Source organism: Haliotis rubra, unplaced genomic scaffold (genome assembly GCF_003918875.1).
Source record: "Haliotis rubra isolate DU_JTF1 unplaced genomic scaffold, ASM391887v1 Scf264, whole genome shotgun sequence".
Classification (NCBI taxonomy): Eukaryota; Metazoa; Mollusca; class Gastropoda; order Lepetellida; family Haliotidae; genus Haliotis; species Haliotis rubra.
In genome coordinates, this window is record NW_025766714.1 from 647,231 (window position 1) to 667,325 (window position 20,095).

General features: G+C 42.3%; 1 protein-coding gene across 4 annotated transcripts in view; it reads right to left on the reverse strand.

Annotated features, from left to right (window-relative positions):
* The window catches only part of LOC124280289 (tumor protein p53-inducible protein 11-like), a 468,499-nt gene that overhangs the window by 210,838 nt on the left and 237,566 nt on the right, over window positions 1–20,095 (reverse strand). The window lies entirely within an intron of this gene.

The window sequence follows — 20,095 nt, forward strand, 5'->3', positions numbered from 1 at the left end:
AACCATACACTACTGAACTGGTGTGAGAGCTTAATACTGTTTGAAACTTTGTGTTTTTATTTCAATTTATTTGTAAAAAGGCACAATTAGCCACTTTGCAGATCAATGACTGCTGGTGAAAGTCACCTTCTGGAACTGTTCACTCATTTGAACTGGACCATGAAACAGTCACTCATTGGAATAGGACCATCAATGATGACAGTCACCATTCTGGAATATGTCCAACAGTGATGACATTCACCATTCTTGTTGGTACCGCCACTGATGACAATCACCATCTATTATAGATCGAGAAGTGATGACATTCACCATTCTTGTTGGTACCGCCACTGATGACAATCACCATCTATTATAGATCAAGAAGTGATGACGTTTACCATTCTGGTTGGGACTGTCACTGATGACAATCACCATCTATTATAGATCGAGAAGTGATGACGTTCACCATTCTGGTTGGGACCGCCACTGATGACAATCACCATCTATTATAGATCGAGAAGTGATGACGTTCACCATTCTGGTTGGGACTGCCACTGATGACAATCACCATCTATTATAGATCGAGAAGTGATGACGTTCACCATTCTGGTTGGGACCGCCACTGATGACAATCACCATCTATTATAGATCGAGAAGTGATGACGTTCACCATTCTGGTTGGGACTGCCACTGATGACAATCACCATCTATTATAGATCGAGAACTGATGACGTTCACTATTTTTGATAACATAGCCAGTGTTGACAGTCACTATTCTGAAAAGGACCACCAGTGACGACCCCTGCCAGAGAACAGTCACATGGGCAAAGTGCACACAGCACTGGCAAACAATCTGGAAATAAAACCAACACTTTAGAAGCTTGACATTTAGCCAAGGTGAAGGGATGGCTGTAAGTATGGAGACACAGATCCTGTGAATGAAGTAATTGTGTAACACCAGAGACTGAGATCAGGAGGTGATTGAAAACACACAGGTTCCATAAAGGTTGGATAAATAGAATCCACAAGAGTGATTACGTTAACAAGATTTAACCCCGGCCAACCACTGTAGCCATGACAGGGTACAATGGCAGAGATCTGTACAAGCTGCGACTGTTGAACTTTGTTTTCTGATGCTCAATCATCAACACCCCAGCAATATGATAGTGGCCTTTAAATAATAGTCTGACTATGCTGGAGTCGAGACCAGACAATCCAGTGATTCATACTGTGGGTAACAATAAATGCTGTCAAAGTTGTTGATGGCACACAAGTCACTGAGTCTGACTATGCTGGAGTCGGGACCAGACAATCCAGTGATTCATACTGTGGGTAACAATAAATGCTGTCAAAGTAGTTGATGGCACACAAGTCACTGAGTCTGACTATGCTGGAATCGGGACCAGACAATCCAGTGATTCATACTGAGTAACAATAAATGCTGTCAAAGTAGTTGATGGCACACAAGTCCCTGAGTCTGACTATGCTGGAGTCGGGACCAGACAATCCAGTGATTCATACTGTGAGCAACAATAAATGCTGTCAAAGTAGTTGATGGCGCACACAAGTCCCTGAGTCTGACTATGCTGGAGTCGGGACCAGACAATCCAGTGATTCATACTGTGAGCAACAATAAATGCTGTCAAAGTAGTTGATGGCACACAAGTCACTGAGTCTGACTATGCTGGAGTCGGGACCAGACAATCCAGTGATTCATACTGTGGGTAACAATAAATGCTGTCAAAGTAGTTGATGGCACACAAGTCACTGAGTCTGACTATGCTGGAGTCGGGACCAGACAATCCAGTGATTCATACTGTGGGTAACAATAAATGCTGTCAAAGTAGTTGATGGCACACAAGTCACTGAGTCTGACTATGCTGGAGTCGGGACCAGACAATCCAGTGATTCATACTGAGCAACAATAAATGCTGTCAAAGTAGTTGATGGCACACAAGTCACTGAGTCTGACTATGCTGGAGTCGGAACCAGACAATCCAGTGATTCATACTGTGAGTAACAATAAATGCTGTCAAAGTAGTTGATGGCACACAAGTCACCAAGTCTGACCACCCAATCATTAGATAACGTCCTCTCACCAGTATATGTTGCAGGGGTATCTCTGACAAGTATTGGTTGAGGGGATCTTTGATCAGTTTAAAGGATTCTTCCTGTTCCAGATGCCACCCAATCATTAGATAACGTCCTCTCACCAGTATATGTTGCGGGGGTATCTCTGACAAGTATTGGTTGAGGGGATCTTTGATCAGTTTAAAGGATTCTTCCTGTTCCAGATACCAAGCCAATCTCCGCAATATTTATGAAAATATGCCAAACACAAATTTAAGTTTAGTGCAACAGATATGCCACATGACAAATTTAATATCTTAAGTGCATATCTCACTGCAGGAAAAAAACAACCCATTCATGCCGCACTAAAGAAACTGGTCATCATAATATTTTCAAAGTGAAGTTTAAAACATTACAATCATGTCGTTCCTGTTCTGAAGAGATGCATGGACACTTTGATGCTGTATCCTCTATCAAACTGCATTGATCCTGATCTCATAAATGATGCTTAGCAAACAATCATGTTACTGACACTTAACAAAAACATCAAGATGAGTATGGGTATGCATCATGATGTCGCAGTATTTCTTTGACTGACTCATAAGCATTGTATCAGCTCGAGATGGGAATGGGACAAAAATGGGCTTCACTGGAGTTTCTCAGTATCTTTATGGCAGCTTTTATCTACTCATATTCTCCCATTGTAAAAACAACCTTGTCTTGAAACAGGTAATTATAGAGAATTCCTCGGGATCAATGTCCATTAGCAACGTCCTGCCACTTGGTAAACATGTTACTGTGGACTGAAGATTTGAATGTAACTTTACTCTCAGAAACTAATCAGCTTTTAACTTCCCCCTGAGACTCATAGTGTTTTGGAACAACTTCATGGGGATGTTGCCAGATCACCATGACAATGGCGATATGGTACTGAGACAATGCCCCTGTACCTACTAACAATGATCAAGATGGTGAAGATCACCATGACAACAGCAATAAGGAGGCAAGACAATGCCCCTACAGCTTACATGCTGACAGTGACCTGAACAAAAAGGTGTCCAGATGTCACTGTGACAATGACAATAAGGTGTCCAGATGTCACTGTGACAATGACAATAAGGTGTCCAGATGTCACTGTGACAATGACACTGTGACAATAAGGTGTCCAGATGTCACTGTGACAATGACAATAAGGTGTCCAGATGTCACTGTGACAATGACAATGACAATAAGGTGGCCAGATGTGACAATAAGGTGTCCAGATGTCACTATGACAATGACAATAAGGTGGCCAGATGTCACTATGACAATGACAATAAGGTGGCCAGATGTCACTATGACAATGACAATAAGGTGGCCAGATGTCACTATGACAATGACAATAATGTGGCCAGATGTCACTGTGACAATGACAATAAGGTGGCCAGATGTCACTATGACAATGACAATAAGGTGGCCAGATGTCACTGTGACAATGACAATAAGGTGGCCAGATGTCACCATGACAACGGCAACATGGTTTCGATCAAGACACTAATGTTGTCCCAGTACAGATCAGCTATCAATGATGAAGTCGTGATAATTAACATGTGATAATCTTTCCACCTTTTGAACATTTTGAAAATGAATTAAGCAAACAGGATTAGTTCTGCACCATAAACATGGCAACATGTTTCATCCCCTCTTTGGAACATGGAATGAGACTGACACATTGTTGTGTATGGTGGACAACCCCACAAGAATATTACTCTGTGATGAAAACTGCTGGTTCGACCAACACAGCACACAGCGCTGAGCTAAATGGAGTAATTCATCTGCAACAGCCAGAAACACATAAAACCCTGTCATAATGACCGCCCATACACTGATCAATCATGCAGAGTGAACAAATGGATGTGTACACGCCAAAATGAGCAAACTGACAAATTGAAAGGTGAATTGACAAGATAAAACTGGTGTTACTGCCTGTAAAACCCAGCTAGGCTCTACGTGTGATAGCTGGCAGACGCAAGAGAGAGTACGGTTTACCGGTGGACAAGAACGTCATAATCTGAACTGAAAGAAAAGATTCTTGCTCAGATGGGAGACGTGAGGGATGGAATGGTGTATGGGTGGATGTTGATGGTTCAACTAGGCTGACAGAAACACGTAGGACTGGTGGACAAGATCACATAAAAAGCATCATGCAAAGTTATCTGGGTGCTCTGATGGGGTAGTCATCTCTCTGTTGGACCCTCACAGCAAGCAGTCATAATATTGCTTATTAAACTTCATTCAAAATGGTTTTGATATTTCAGAACATAGATGCACACAGCACTGTTTATTCTTTAATCTGTTTTGGGTAATTTTTTCATGGAAAACGTCTTTTATAAAGCAGACTACATCAAACCTGTGCCAATGTCAAACATGTAGAAGTACCAAGTTCAATATCCGTTACACCAACCATTAGCATGAAGTGATCCAGCTCTTACCATGATACCATTAGTATGAAGTGATCCAGCTCTTACCATGATACCATTAGTATGAAGTGATCCAGCTCTTACCATGATACCATAAGCATGAAGTGATCCAGCTCTTACCATGATACCATTAGCATGAAGTGATCCAGCTCTTACCATGATACCATTACCAATATTTTAAAGTGATCCAGCTCTTACCATGATACCATTAAATATTTTGGTGCAGACAGTTATATTTTGGTTGAATATAGGATTTGAACTTATGATTACAGGAAAAACAGGCATCACTGTTACTAATTCTTAGTGTACTTCCTCCATTACATCAGTGCAATAAATCCCGTATTTTGGCTGCAATTCACCAAATTAATTGCCAGGATTTTCAACAGAAGTCTTGTCAACTACACTCAACCAGTTGTCAAGATAACAGTACTGCCAGTCAACATCTAGCTCTTCAGCTTATCAAGACCAAAAACATCTCACTTCGTTCATGTGTAGTTGAGCTTGTCTTCTGAGTTCCATATCTGAGTCATGTAGTGAAAATAGTTACATCTACAATTTAGATTCAGTTACCTTGATGTTCCTTGTTGACTTAACACTTAAGAAGTTCTTGGTAAGTTTTGTCGTAGGTGGTGTTTGTGAGATTTCCAAGATGGTGTCCCTGACCTCTACTGCAGCTTGAAAATTCAGCAAATTCAAGATGAAGGAGGACCCTTGGTTTGATGACGACTCAATGGGAATCCTCTTCTATCTAAATTGGGCTTCTTCAGACATTAACATCAAAGAGACCAAGAACAAAGAGTAAGAATAGAAGTAGAAGATTTGACAGAATTATAGGTTCTGGTACAACTAAAGGACACAATTTTGTCAATCAAATTGTGTTGTGTAACATATGTTATATTTGGGATTACACTTTCTCAGTAAAGTACAGATTCTAGTACTTTTGTTGGGTTGAGTCCATCCGGGATTCAAACCTGCACCCTCAGTGTCAGGCACCTAATCGCCAGCACACAAAGTCAGTAACCTAACCCACCCTGATCCACATTTTTTACTACTTTCTAGATGGCACTCTGTAATCAAATTGTGTTGTGGTTAACCAGACAGTAAAAATATCAGGTGATCAGGTGACCCATGCGTCACATGACTGTCTCCGATATGCCTTGAATGCAAGTGGGTGAGACGTTTAGGTTTCTAACTGTTCCAGTATTTGAGTTACACCATGGAGTGTCAAATACAATGTGAAGTGAGTGAGTGAGTGAGTGAGTGAGTTTAGTTTTTACACTGCTTTTAGCAATATTCTAGCAATAAAATGTATTGGACACTAGAAATGGGCTTCACACATTGTACCCATGAGGGGAATCGAACATGGGTACTCAGCGTGACTAGTGAACGCTATAACCACTAGGCTACCCTACCACTCCCATTGTGAGAGGAAATACTGAAGTGATATAAATGACTTTACAGGTGGGCTATGGTGCTGCCAAACCAACACAACAAAATCAGGACGAATCTTGGATTCAAACCAACCATCACATGATTCTTTCAAATCAGGGATGCAATCTATCCCAGCAATTCACATTTGTAATTGAAGGTAAATAATGTAATTAAAACACAGACATAGGAGCAGCATAGGAAGCCTCTGCATCTGTTCCTACTGGGACCAAACTGAAAATCAATGTACACAGTTCAGAGGCAGCACCACTGGACACAAGCTTGCAGATACTGATTGAAACTTTCCACTTCCAAAGACATTATTTTTTTGGACTTTTCTTTGAGAAAATAAGATATTGCCATGGCATGGAAATGAAAAGGACTGAGGCAGAATACTTCAGAGACTGTCCATGTGAGATGATTCTGCCTCACTGTGGAAGGTGATTATCCAAGCAGCAACACAATCACTGGATGAAGTACAGAGGGAGGCATCCATACAAATAGGCAACACAACAACAAATCCTCAAGTACGGCAGATACTCAAGTGGGAAATAACCTGACAATAATGTATATATGTCACTAACTGAAATCTCATATATAACTACTGTGACTGTGTGATTTAACATGTAAACCCTAGTTAGTGACTTTATGATATGGCATGTAAACCCTGGTGACTGTGTGATATAGCATGTAAGCCCTGGTGACTGTATGATATAACATGTAAACCCTGGTGACTGTGATAGACATACATTGAATGACAATAACGCGTTTTCTGATCATTTACCATAATGAAAAAAAACAATTTCAAGTGAATCAAGCATTTGGCTGTGTGATATATCCATGTATACTGGCTGTGACTGTGTACTATTAGCAACATGTTACAGCTATGTCTGTGTGATAAATCCATGTATATTGGCTGTGACTGTGTACTATAGCAACATGTTACAGCTATGTCTGTGTGATAAATCCACATATATTGGCTGTGACTGTGTACTATAGCAACATGTTACAGCTATGTCTGTGTGATAAATCCACATATATTGGCTGTGACTGTGTACTATAGCAACATGTTACAGCTATGTCTGTGTGATAAATCCACATATATTGGCTGTGACTGTGTACTATAGCAACATGTTACAGCTATGTCTGTGTGATATATCCATGTATATTGGCTGTGACTGTGTACTATAGCAACATGTTACAGCTATGTCTGTGTGATAAATCCATGTATATTGGCTGTGACTGTGTACTATAGCAACATGTTACAGCTATGTCTGTGTGATAAATCCACATATATTGGCTGTGACTGTGTACTATAGCAACATGTTACAGCTATGTCTGTGTGATAAATCCACGTATATTGGCTGTGACTGTGTACTATAGCAACATGTTACAGCTATGTCTGTGTGATATATCCATGTATATTGGCTGTGACTGTGTACTATAGCAACATGTTACAGCTATGTCTGTAATGAAAAACCACGTATATTGGCTGTGACTGTGTACTATAGCAACATGTTACAGCTATGTCTCATGTGATAAATCCACATATATTGGCTGTGACTGTACTATAGCAACATGTTACAGCTATGTCTGTGTGGTAAATCCACATATATTGGCTGTGACTGTGTACTATAGCAACATGTTACAGCTATGTCTGTGTGATAAATCCATGTATATTGGCTGTGACTGTGTACTATAGCAACATGTTACAGCTATGTCTGTGTGATAAATCCACATATATTGGCTGTGACTGTGTACTATAGCAACATGTTACAGCTATGTCTGTGTGATAAATCCACATATACTGGCTGTGACTGTGTACTATAGCAACATGTTACAGCTATGTCTGTGTGATAAATCCACATATATTGGCTGTGACTGTGTACTATAGCAACATGTTACAGCTATGTCTGTGTGATTAATCCACATATATTGGCTGTGACTGTGTACTATTGCAACATGTTACAGCTATGTCTGTGTGATAAATCCACATATATTGGCTGTGACTGTGTACTATAGCAACATGTTACAGCTATGTCTGTGTGATAAATCCACATATATTGGCTGTGACTGGGTACTATAGCAACATGTTACAGCTATGTCTGTGTGATAAATCCATGTATATTGGCTGTGACTGTGTACTATAGCAACATGTTACAGCTATGTCTGTGTGATAAATCCACGTATATTGGCTGTGACTGTGTACTATAGCAACATGTTACAGCTATGTCTGTGTGATAAATCCACGTATATTGGCTGTGACTGTGTACTATTGCAACATGTTACAGCTATGTCTGTGTGATAAATCCACGTATATTGGCTGTGACTGTGTACTATAGCAACATGTTACAGCTATGTCTGTGTGATAAATCCACATATATTGGCTGTGACTGTGTACTATAGCAACATGTTACAGCTATGTCTGTGTGATAAATCCATTATATTGGCTGTGACTGTGTACTATAGCAACATGTTACAGCTATGTCTGTGTGATAAATCCATGTATATTGGCTGTGACTGTGTACTATAGCAACATGTTACAGCTATGTCTGTGTGATAAATCCACGTATATTGGCTGTGACTGTGTACTATAGCAACATGTTACAGCTATGTCTGTGTGATAAATCCATTGGCGCGTATATTGGCTGTGACTGTGTACTATTGCAACATGTTACAGCTATGTCTGTGTGATAAATCCACGTATATTGGCTGTGACTGTGTACTATAGCAACATGTTACAGCTATGTCTGTGTGATAAATCCATGTATATTGGCTGTGACTGTGTACTATAGCAACATGTTACAGCTATGTCTGTGTGATAAATCCACGTACATTGGCTGTGATTGATATAACAAAATGTAGCTGTTGCCTTTATTCACGGACAGCGATACCATCCAGATTACTGTGGTCCCTTGCAGCGCTCTGGTCTCACAGTACACATTGCACCTAGTTGTAGAATGAGGCAGATGGTCAGACATTGCCAGTTATGCAATTCAGCTTATGGCTTTTTCTGCTCACCCGTTAAGGTCCGGGTTAGAATGAACCTTCAGTAACCCATGCTTGTAGTAAGAGGCGACAAGTTTTGTCTGCCTTGCAATAAAGACCGGACACATTGGTTCTGTGGTGGCTGCCTCTTGTTCTGAATTCCCCTGAGACCCAGCAGGACTTGAATCTCTCGCTCTCCATGATTACCTTCTGGGAAGGTGAACTAATTACTAACTTGATACATACAATTACTTATATAAATAAATATTAAATACGTCATCAGGCATGCATGGCCAGTCACTGGAGTTATTATTAAAAGCTCCCGTGGTAATCTGGCTATCTCATTGATTCAACGATATGATGGTTTCCTGCACTGGGTGAGGCTTCTGACACTAGGCTGAGGAGCTGAGTGTAAACAATAGGAAAACCAGTTCAAGCATCTGTGTCTATCAGGAGACTATTCCAACCATTTTTAATAACTTCAGTTTTATTACTTAGTAAGCTCGATGAGAGAAAAGTGATCCAGGTGTTCGATGTTTATCAATTTTAGTGAAACCCACTAGTTACTCCCAACAAAAGAGGGAAGATTATCCCAGCAAAGTGGGATTCCAATCCATTGTCACACATCCATGGTAAGATGCTGCATCCATCCAGGGCATTGTGATGCCTCATATGACTGGACCAGCAAACACTGACTGAGTGAGTTTAGTTTTACGCTGCTTTTAGCAATATTCCAGCAATATCACGGAAATGGGCTTCACACATTGTGCCCATGTGGGGAATTGAACCCGGGTCTTTGGCGTGACAAGCCAACGCTTTAACCACTAGGCTACCCCACCGCCCCAGCAAAGACAGAAGTCAAAATGGTTATTCAGTGTGACTGAAAATCAACTGAACTAACTCTGCAACCTCCTTCTACTCCGGGCAACTAAACTGAATTACAGCTCAGTTAAATTGCAGTGAGATTATTTATCGAGAGCAAAATACACCATAAAATATCACCACAGCAATTCACAAGGGATATAATCCATAAATCTTTATGGGAATGAGGTAATATTTATTATTCAAGAAGTAATTTTATCAACTGTGTAATTAAAGCCAATATTTCACCAAGTTGATACCTAGAAGTCAGTGTTCTTCCTTAACAATGACCATTATCTACCACATCAGCTCCAAGCAAGATGCAAATTTAACAACAGCCAGTAAAACGGAATCAACAGAGGACAGTTATAGCAACTGGAGCATATACAGCTAATATAGTCCCATCCACTTCCATCCCCATCGATAATAAACACTGATAATCCATCACTGGCAAACGCATCTGATTGCACCAGTAAATATGATTCTTCAGTGTTAAAATATTTATCATGTTTGCTGAGCATTTATTAACCTCCAGTTACGTCATCCTATTATTTTTCTCGCAATTTTTTTGGGTCGATAAACCTCTTACGTAGTCAACATCCCTGAAATCCTGGACTTCCGAGACTTTGTCTGCTGTTGATGTTTAATCATCATTTAAAGAACTTAGTGTCAAATCACCAAATATTTTTTCACATCCTTTAACAATCATCTTATTCTGAATTTTACGGTCTTTTTCAACAAGCCAAGATTTGTTTTATGTACAAATTCAATGATATTAATGCACCTCACCCGTTGTTTATCATTGCAACTGTTGCCCTACGGGTCACCAGGGAAGGTAAAATATGGTGGTCCACTGCAAGCGAAACCATGCTGCATGTTAGATGCCACTGGGGGCTTGGATGATGAATCGTAGTTGGAGGAGAACTCTGGTATACGGGGACATAATTCAACTTTCATCACACCTAAACATACATCAATTACTGCTAGGAAGACACCTTGATTACACTGAAAACTCTCCAGGCCATCTTGCTGTGCTCTATACTCCCGCACAGTAAACATTCAGGATTGTAACTATACTACACAACTTCCACAAGGGATATCTGGAAGACTGAGGAAGTGTGACGGATGATGGGCCAGACGGAGTAAGGTGAAGTGGGATGGAGCAGAGCGAAGTGGGATGAGAAAAGGTGAAGTGAGATGGGGCAGAGGGAAGTGGGATGAGAAAAGGCGAAGTGAGACGGAGCAGAGCGAACTGGGATGAGAAAAGGTGAAGTGAGATGGAGCAGAGGGAAGTGGGATGAGACAAGGTGAAGTGAGATGGGCAGAGCGAAGTGAGATGAGAAAAGGTGAAGTGAGATGGGGCAGAGCGAAGTGGGATGAGAAAAGGTGAAGTGAGATGGAGCAGAGTGAAGTGGGATGAGAAAAGGTGAAGAAGTGGGATGGGCAGAGCGAAGTGGGATGAGAAAAGGTGAAGTGAGATGGGCAGAGCATGAAGTGGGATGAGAAAAGGTGAAGTGAGATGGGCAGAGCGAAGTGGGATGAGAAAAGGTGAAGTGAGATGGGGCAGAGGAAGTGGGATGAGAAAAGGTGAAGTGAGATTGGCAGAGTGAAGTGGGGTGAGAAATGGTGAAGTGAGATGGAGCAGAGTGAAGTGGGATGGGGCAGAGCCGGAAGGGAGAAAAGGTGAAGTGAGATGGGGTAGAAGCTGAAGTGGGATGAGAAAAGGTGAAGTCGGATGGGGCAGAGTGAAGTGGGATGGGAAAAGGTGAAGTGAGATGGGGCAGAGTGAAGTGGGATAAGAAAAGGTGAAGTCAGATGGGGCAGAGTGAAGTGGGATGAGAAAAGGTGAAGTGAGATGAGGTAGAGCGAAGTGGGGTGAGAAAAGGTGAAGTCGGATGGGTCAAAGTGAAATGGGATGAGAAAAGGTGAAGTCAGATGGGGCAGAGCGAAGTGGGATGTGAAAAGGTGAAGTCAGATGGGGCAGGCTGAAGTGGGATGAGATGGGGCAGGCTGAAGTGGGATGAGATGGGGCAGGCTGAAGTGGGATGAGATGGGGCAGGCTTAAGTGGGATGAGATGGGGCAGGCTGAAGTGGGATGAGATGGGGCAGGCTCAAGTGGGATTCGAAGAGGTGAATTAAGATGGGAAAGAATGAAATGGGTTGGGAAAAGGTGAAGTGGGGTGGAAAAAGTGAAGTCAGATGGGGAAGGGTGAAGTGGATTGTAGCAGGGTAAGGCACAGAATAGAGCTGTGTTGAACATTGTGGGTCAGGAAGGGTCAGAGTGGGTCAGGGTGAAGCAGGGTGGGTCAGGATGAAGCAGGGTGGGTCAGGATGAAGCATGGGGGGGTCAGGGGAAGCAGTGGAAAGGTGGGTCAGGGGGAAGCAGGGTGGAGTCAGGGGAAGGTGCAGGGTGGGTCAGGGTGAAGCAGGGTGGGTCAGGGTGAAGCAGGGTGGGTCAAGGGGAAGCAGGGTGGGTCAGGGGGAAGCAGAGGTGGGTCAGGGGAAGCAGGTTGGGTCAGGGGAAGCAGGGTTGGTCAGGGGAAGCAGGGTGGGTCAGGATTAAGCAGGATGGGGCAGGGTGAAGCAGGGTGGGGCACAGGGTGAAGCAGGGCGGGTCAGGGTGAAGCAGGGTGGGGCAGGATGAAGCAGGATGAATCATAGACAAGAGGGGGAAAGTGATGTATGAGGGGTTACTGTGCACAGTCCATGATAAAGGAAAGGAAATCACCAGCACACCATCTGATGTCAGAGATTTGTTGCTGTTCAGATAAGAGCAATGTTGAATCTGGTCCCATTCATTATATCTTAGTGTCAAGTCTGACAACAAATCACTCCTCACTGTCATCCGTTAATGAAAAGGCTGTCAACTGGATGATTGGAATAATTCATTGCATCATTTCATCACTTTATTTCCATTTCTCAGGCAGCTTCAGCCACAGCAACTGCTAAATGATATCCTGATGACAGGACAGGCATGCATGCATGTTAAAGATCACCAGAAACAGAGGCTCAACATTGCTGGAAACAAGTGACAAGTGCTCTATGTATGTTAAAACACCTTTTCAAACATGTGCCCAATGACAGGTTCCCCATGCATCTTAAAATGCAACCAGGGACCGAGAAGTGTCTCAGGCAAAGAAATCTTAAAGAGATTATAATATCTAGCCCAGCTTCTTCTTGATCCTATGCAGATCAACTTTAGCCCTGCATGATCCTGAGTCACAATGACCCTGAATAAAACTCTCTCCTTTGGGATGCTGCAATCGGAGGTTGAGACGTCGTCTGTTTTTGTCATTAACTTGTCTAGCGGCATGTATGTCCACATGACACGCAACACCACATAGCTTCCAGCAAGACAGACTTAGCTCAGCCACTTCAGACTACCGAGCTGAAGGATTGGTATAGTGCAGATGGGGCACCAATAGGGAGTTGTTTTTGTCAGCATGGGAGACACCTGACTTGTGTGACAGGATGGGAAGGTATGAGTCTTGTAATTCAGAAGCATGACAAAGACACTGGGATCTAATGTCTGGCATTGCACAAGTTTAAAGCAATCACAGTGAGTCTCTACATACATGTGATACAGCACAAAGATAAACCTTCCTGTCTGGATGGTAAAAACAGGCCATTGTACACCTTCTGGAACAGGAACCTGTACGGTGTGCTATTGACAGGACATGCGACAGAACAGGAACCTGTACAGTGTGCTCTTGACAGGTCATGCGACAGTTTCACTGGACAAGATATGAGTACACTGCTGAATGGAAAGCATAGGAGACTATTTGTATGGACAGGACAGAATTCAAGGTGTGTTTTGACCGAACATTATCGATAAATGTCCAGTCTGGAGAAGGAATGCTGTCCCTTGGCTGACATCAAAGTTAGATCTGAAAGATGGACCATGTCAACAGAGAAACCAGCAGCAACATCGTTGTGGCAACAGCTTGAGTCAAGTCAATGCCAGAAGTCACGCAAGTAGTGGATCAGACAGTTCAACACCATCACACAACTGGATAAGTAGGAGGAGAGATGAAGGCTTGTCTGTCTCACAGTGACTAAACGTTATCATTTACCATTCTGCCCTTTCCTTACAGAAACATTATAGCTGAAAAAAAACCAATCTAGATTACCAGAGATTCTAAAACTCCCATCTCCTTTTCAATTTAAATGTCATTGCTAGTTACCATAAAAATTACATATTATCTGAGAATATGTTAGTCTAGAATGGAGGCCTCCGAGGCAGCTGGGCTGTTAATAGCTTCATTCACACGCAGCAGAGCCAGGAAAGTGCTAATGCTGCCATCAAAATCAGACCAGACCATCCATTCATACCAATGCACCTCGCAGAACAAGGGAAGCTAATCAAATACATTGGGCTACAGGCCAAAATCAAATATTTACCAGTCCCCATAGGAAACTACTGCAATAATAACAACATGTAGATGCCTCATGTTCAAAATGCTTGGAAATGTCCTTCTCATGTTTATAGCATTATTTCATGCCCTTCTGAATGCTATTATGTTGTTTACTGCATCATTGTATGCTCTTCTGTTGTATATAGCATCATTGTATGCCCTTCTGTTGTATATAACATCATTGCATGCCCTTCTGTTGTATATAGGATCATTGTATGCCCTTCTGTTGTATATAGGATCATTGTATGTCCTGTTGTATATAGCATGCCCTTCTGTTGAATATAGCATTATTGTATGCCCTTCTGTTGTATATAGCATCATTGTATGCCCTTCTGTTGTATATAACATCATTGTATGCCCTTCTGTTGTATATAGCATTATTGTATGCCCTTCTGTTGTATATAGCATCATTGTATGCCCTTCTGTTGTATATAGAATCATTGTATGTCCTTCTGTTGTATATAGAATCATTGTATGCCCTTCTGTTGTATATAACATCATTGTATGCCCTTCTGTTGAATATGGCTTCATTGTATGCCCTTCTGTTGTATATAGCATCATTGCATGCCCTTCTGTTGTATATAACATTATTGTATGCCCTTCTGTTGTATATAGCATTATTGTATGCCCTTCTGTTGTATATAACATTATTGTATGCTCTTCTGTTGTATTTAACATCATTGTATGCCCTTCTGTTGTATATAGCATTATTGTATGCCCTTCTGTTGTATATAGCATTATTGTATGCCCTTCTGCTGTATATAACATCATTGTATGCCCTTCTGTTGTATATAGCATTATTGTATGCCCTTCTGTTGTATATGATGATATGAATAAGATTTCTTGCAACGGAGATGGCATGATCTGACATCGCAGTGGTAGGCAGAGGCCGGTTAAGTAGGCCTCCACACTATAGCATTTATTGTATGCCCTTCTGTAGCAGTAGAATTCTTGTGGGTCATTAGCATAACAGTTAGGGTCATGACCTCTGTACCCACAGCACCAACAAAATACTTGAGAAGACCAGCCAGAACTAAGCCTGATATTTGCCTTGATTCCAGGACAGTACAAATCCTGTGCATGCGACAATGACTAAACTTCAATTGGTTCTTTTGAATCAAACAGGCATACATCGGGGCATGAATTAGGGCAAATTGTCTTTAAAATTCCACTGCACAGCAAGAAATATTTATACACAAAACATTGTGTGGATATCATTAAAAACCCAGCTAGATGTACAATATAAAGTAGTAAGAATTCTTCCTCTAACACTGTATCGCCCGTTTCTGGTGTCCCCCACCATGATATTGCTGGAATATGGCTAAAAGCGGCATAAAACCATACTCACTCACTGACTGACTGTGTGAATGTCAGCAATGCCACTGCTAGATTTACAAGGTGTACCACGATAATGGATTCCTTCTCTGATATTTGCCGTCACTTGACAGCTCGGACAGATATTAGTAGTCACCAATTAACATGTCAGAGAATGGCAGTGTGTTTATTACAAGATCAGTAGTAGCCATGCTAGCCATTACACAAGATCTTTGTCTGTGTCTGTGTCTGTACCGCTGGTGGGTCTGTATGAAGTGTTTTGGCTGACAGCATGACACGTTAATTGTTCTGGCTCTGTAAAGTGGGGGGTAGACATGACTGGCTGTCTATGATGGGTTTCAATGCTGACGGTATATTGATAGCAAATGCATGATTATTCAGTAAACGAGCTACCTTTTGTCAATGCAAGACAGCCCGATTATTGCGGCAATATTCCGGTCATGGGTGAGCAAAGGAATGAGGTGAGGTGAGCAAGCGAGTGAGCAAGCGAGCGAGTGAGTGAGTGAGTGAGTGAGTGAGTGAGTGAGTGAGTGAGTGAGTGAGTGAGTGAGTGAGTGAGTGAGTGAGTGAGTGAGTGAGAGTGAGTGAGTGAGTGAGTGAGTGAGTGAGTGAGTGAGTGAGTGAGTGAGTGAGTGAGTGAGTGAGTGAGTGAGTGAGTCAGAGACATTGGATGAAATCCTGACATGGTGCAGGTATTCCAGGTTTATCATTTTTCATGAGTGAGTGAGTGAGTGAGTTGTATAATTTTTCATGAATCCCACAAGGATGTTTACTATGAAGGAAACCAGAGAATCACAAAGTATGTAAGACATCACAACCATAGCGTTCTGCTGACAATTCACAACATTCTAGCACATTAGATCACACAACACAAAGAAGTTTATGGAAGAAACTCATGGTGACACAAGTGTATTCAACAACACGTAAATTCACAGACGTTAATAGTTTGAAGAATGACTGACTGAGTTTGGTTTTACGTCGCTTTTAGCAATATTCCAGCAACATCATGGCGGGGAACACCAGAAATGGGCTTCACACATTGTACCCATGTGGGGATTCGAACCCAGGTCTTCGGCGTGACGAGCAGACGCTTTAACCACTAGGATACCCCACCGCACCAATAGTTGAAGAGGGGGTAAGTGTAGTTTTACTTCACTTCACTTTACTTCAAGCAATATTCTACCAATATTCTAGCAATATCATGGCAGTAGTTAACGGAACAGGGGCGGTGGGGTAGCCCAGTGGTTAAAGCGTTGACTCGTCATGCCGAAGACCCGGGTTCGAATCCCCACATGGGTACAATTTGTGAAGCCCATTTCTGGTGTCCCCCGCCGTGATGTTGCTGGAATATTGCTAAAAGAGGCGTAAAACCAAAATTCAGTCAGTCAGTCAGTCAGATAACGGAACACCAGTACACTAAGCAAACAAGTAGTTCAGGAGCACTATGCCCATGACAAGCACACTCAATAAAGTCAAAATTGCAGGTTGGCATTGGGAGATTTTGAAACAAAAAGAACAAAGTGATCAGTTGAGCCGATAAGCCAAGCCTCAAATACAAGTGACAGCCCCACTGATGAACGAATCTATTGCGCTGTATGTTTGTTGCTGGATGAGGATTGATTACTGTCACAGTCAACTCCACGAGTGTTCCAGTACCGTCCATCAACTTATTGATGACCCTCTGCGTACCAGGGACCAAAGGACAAGATAATTCAACCCCTGTGAATGTGAGTATTTATTATCTAGTTAGGGATCAACTTAATGATGCAGATTAGGTGCTCCATCAGTAACACCATCACTACGCTGACAGCGAGATGACTTGGTGTGTTTGATTGCACCACCACAAGGCAATGGCCGCAGAGTAGTCTCTGTTTGTAATAATGTTTGAATATAAATGTCAGAGTCAGCAAAATTTCAGCTTTACCATGGTGGACAGATATGAACTTAGTTAACCAGAGCGTGGCCAACAGACACACCTTATACCTTTAGGGGAAAACAGCAGAATGCTTTCTGACACGATTTAATCCTCATGGCATGCAACAGAGTGCAAGCAAACCTACTTTGACCTTAATTTCTTGGGTACCAACTCCCTCCTAAAGCTGCCCTTTTGTAGCACTATAAGGTAAAGAGACACATTACATCTCATCCTACCGGGTACCCATTCACAACTGTTTGATTAGGGTATATTCAAACATTGTCTCTTGTCAATGGAGACATCACAGTGAAGATACTGAACTTTGCCTGATCTGTGGCGTGTAGAACCACGTCACAATACGGAGAATGTATGCCTCAACACCTGAAACTCTGTAGTTTCAACTCCGGTCCCGAGTGTATTTCCAGTTGCTTCAGATGATATATCATGTTGTTTCCTGGTCTTGATAACATTAGAGGTGGTGGTGGTGTAGACAGTTTTGAATTGTATTATCAAGAATTGATGCCTAATAAATTGATTTGAAACTGAAAGTTTTCCCCTGATGTAGATCCCCCTTCTATTACTGAGGTGTCAGGGGCATTAATCTCCATTACACAACAACAACATCCACGCTCAGACTTGATTATGAGAGCTAATGTTTGTCATAGAATTAATGGTGGAAGAAAGTAGAACATCTTTGAGTCAGTGAATGCTGTTTTATGCCGATGCTAGCAATATTCCAGCTCTACCATGGCTACCTGAACAGATCTTGGGCCAAGAAAACCACTTTTGGTGACAGGACCATCAACTTCCACTACAGTCAACCAGTCCTCATGACAGTCAACCAGTCCTCATGGCAGTCAACCAGCACTCATGGCAGTCAACCAGCACTCATGGCAGTTAACCAGTCCTATGATGGCAGTCAACCAGTCCTCATGGTAGTCAACCAGTTCTCATGACAGTCAACCAGTCCTCATGACAGTCAACCAGTCCTCATGACAGTCAACCAGTCCTCATGACAGTCAACCAGTCCTCATGGCAGTCAACCAGTCCCCATGACAGTCAACCAGCACTCATGACTGTCAACCAGTCCTCATGACAGTCAACCAGTCCTCTGATGGCAATCAGTCCCCATGACAGTCAACCAGTCCCCATGACAGTCAACCAGCACTCATGACAGTCCTCATGACAGTCAACCAGTCCCCATGACAGTCAACCAGTCCTCATGACAGTCAACCAGTCCCCATGACAGACAACCAGTCCTCATGACAGTTAACCAGTCCTCATGGCAGTCAACTAGTCCTCTGATGGCAGTCAATCAGTCCTCATGACAGTGAACCATTCCTCATGGCAGTCAACCAGTCCTCATGACAGTCAACCAGCACTCACGACAGTTAACCAGTCCTCATAGTAGTCAACCAGTCCTCATGACAGTCAACCAGTCCTCTCAGGACAGTCAACCAGTCCTCGGATGGCAGTCAACCAGTCCTCTGATGGCAGTCAATCAGTCCTCATGACAGTCAACCAGTCCTCATGGCAGTCAACCAGTCCCCATGACAGTCAACCAGTCCTCACGACAGTCAACCAGTCCTCATGGCAGACAACCAGTCCTCATGACAGTCAACCAGTCCTCTGATGGCAGTCAACCAGTATTCATGGTAGTCAACCAGTCCTCATGACAGTCAACCAGTCCCCATGACAGTCAACCAGTCCCCATGACAGTCAACCAGTCCTCCTGGCAGTCAACCAATCCTCCAGGCAATCAACTAGTCCTCATGGCAGTCAATTAGTCTTCCCGGCAGTGGCAGTCCTCCCGGCAGTCAACCAGTCCTCCTGGCAGCCAACCAGTCCTCATGGCAGTCAACCAGTCGTCATGCATTTAACCAACTCAATATATGCTTACTTTCTTGACATCAACTTATGTTTACACTTTTGAATGACATTATACTGTAGGAAGAATATTAGTATGTTCAGCGACATAGTATTACATACAACAAAAGATCACATTGTATCACACATGGCACAATAATGTAATACAATAGCATGTGATTGTGTGACACTGTATGATATAGTACAGTAGCTTGACAATGTATGACATGGTGCAATGGTGTGATGTTGTATCACAGTAGTGAGTGAGTGAGTATGGTTTTAAGCCGCTTATAGCAATATACCAGCAATATCATGGGGGACACCAGAAATGCGCTTCACACATTATTGATTCATGTGGAGAATCGAACCCGGGCCTTCGGCGTGACAAGCAAACACTTTAACCACTAGGCTAACCCACTGCCCCTAGTATGTTCAGACTTATGAATGTTGTAAAGGACTGATGCTGATAATTTGATTTGAAACTGAATTAATACTCATCACAGGTATTTCCACTGTATATCCACGAGAAGCCATTGACACTGATCTTCATTCCCAATGACAATACAAATGTTTACAATCTCCACAATGAGAGTTGGCATTCATCAAAGGCACCAGATCCTTCACACTTTGTGTGTGAGTCCTTATCTATATGGATGAGTGAGTGAGTAAATATTGTATTATGCCCTGTCTAATTGTCCAGCTATATCACAGCTCCTTGTTTACTAGTCAGTCAGAGCCACACGAAAATGATCTGGAATAATGATCTGTCCTAATTGTGG